Here is a 2,247-nt window from a genome sequence, read left to right as displayed (position 1 = left end):
ACTTGTTTCATATTTGGTCAATGGGTACCTTCCTCTTCCTAACAGTGGGATAGAGTAATATGTGACCTGAAGAAAGGAATGTGAAATACTATCCCAAACTCTCTCCCACATAAAGGGAAAGAATGGCTTCCTTTTACTCTGTGTCTGCTGCCGCCTCCTCTTCTTGTCTACTAAGTGCTGTCTTGCTTAGGGTTTTATCGTTTTGAAGAGACACCATGACCACGGCAACTCTCATAAGAGAAAACAATTAATTGGGGCTGACTTATAGTTCAAACATTTAGTCCATTAACATCATGGTGGGACACACAGTGGTGTGCAGACATGGTGCTGGATATGTAGCTGAGAGTTCTAAATTTGGATCCACAGGCAGCAGGAAGTGAGGATGGCATACTAGGTCTTGCTTTAGTTTCTGAGACCTCAAAGTCTGACCCCTAGTGATGCACTTCCTCTATCAAAGTCACACTTATTCCAACAGAGCAACACCTGCTAATAGTACCACTTCTTATAGAGCTTCGGAGGCCATATTTATTCAAACCACCACAAGTATCTTGTTATTATGTACCCTACAAGTTACATCAGAACAGAGTTATCAGCTGGGTATCAAAGAAAGATTCTGTTTTCTTTCCGGATAGTTAAAGCAATCTGAGGTTCCTCCAAGTGTGATTTGTGTGTGAGTTTGGGTTTATTTTTGGGAGTCGCTGTTTGGGCACTGAACTGTGTGATTCTGTTGAAGAAATCCAAGAGGACCCATCCTCTTATAGTGCCATTTGATCATCCCAAGAAGATGGGACCAGGGCATTTTTACTCTCAATGTCCCTCCTTGGAGCAAAGGGCACACTGAGTGGAGCCCAAGGGCTGTTCTAAAAGCTTTTAAACTTTGGGGACTAAGTTCTCCTATGGCTGCCTTAAGGAGGCTGAACTAAACTGAGCACCTCTACCACCTCATTGTTTGAACTTTAAGGACCTTTTTAACTTAAACAGCCATTGGAGTCTCATGGCCCTGGTCCATATCTTTTTTTTTTTCCTGGTCTGTGGGACCAATTAGGGAACGAAAGACATGGTTATTAAGGCCTTTCCCTCCACTACTTTGTACAAATTCTAAAACATTCTGTTGACCCATTTACATATGTACCTGGCTGGGTCTGCATCTGCTCCCAAAATGACCTCTCACTATCTGGCAACGTTTCTGACTTATCACAAACCCATTCAGACCTTTATTAAAGCAGGCGACCAGATATTTCACCCCTCCCCTATGGACCCCTGGCCATAAGTCCATCTAAATTTCTCACCCAGAATTGGAACTTCACACTTTGTAGATATTGTGGGCTGGATGATTATGTAAACACCAGCTACTTCCCTAGCCTTAGCAAGTATTTGGGCTTTTGCATATCTGCTACAGCAATAATCCAAGACTACCACTGCCTTTTGCTAGGTAAGGATACAACAAGGATAAGCTAAGTTTCATGAAGTCACATGCTGGGTTTTTTTTTTTTTTTCTGTTTTTGAACAACTCCCATAGTTTTTTCTCGTACCCTTAAGTCTCATATACAGAAAGGGATGTATACGCTAGGGAGATATCACCCCTAACGGAAGACTTCAATAGCTGATTCTAACTTTGTCTCCCCTATATAAGTGTGTTAGGTTAAAATGGTATCGAAGGATGACATAGAAGATAGAGAAATGACATTATTTAATCCGCAATGATACTAGACCTATTTGAGTTAATATAAAAGCCTTTTATGAAGTTAACACTGTGAGGAGAGGATCACACATTTAGCTGTAGGAATGTGACCCACCATGATTTAAAAAAAAAAAAAAAAAAAAAGGAGGGGCAAGATTTGTTGTGCCAAGAACCAGCCTTGTCTTGGAGAAGGGTTTTGAGAGAAGGGGTGCCTAGGAGCAGTGAAACAAATGTATGTGCATTATTACACAAACAAGCCTCATGCCCACAGCAGCCATCAATACTCATGACAGGCCCACATCTGATGGACCTGTCCCAGGGTCAGAAGCCCTGTCTTCTGTCCCCACCAATGCCATGCCAATGCTTGACATTGTTAGGCTGTTCAGGGAAGGCATAAGAAGAAAAGACAGCTTGCATTGCAATTTAAATAGTAGTTGGAAGTAAGATAAGCAAAAAGGAAATTCCAAGCCAGGGAAATAACTTTGGTCTAAGCTATAGAAATAGAAAAAAAATGTCCAGTATATAATCACTAGCTATATAAGATAATTTATGGGGCTACAGTATGA

This window comes from Mus musculus, chromosome 1, assembly GCF_000001635.26.
Source record: "Mus musculus strain C57BL/6J chromosome 1, GRCm38.p6 C57BL/6J".
NCBI lineage: Eukaryota > Metazoa > Chordata > Mammalia > Rodentia > Muridae > Mus > Mus musculus.
This window is presented reverse-complemented; position numbering follows the sequence as displayed.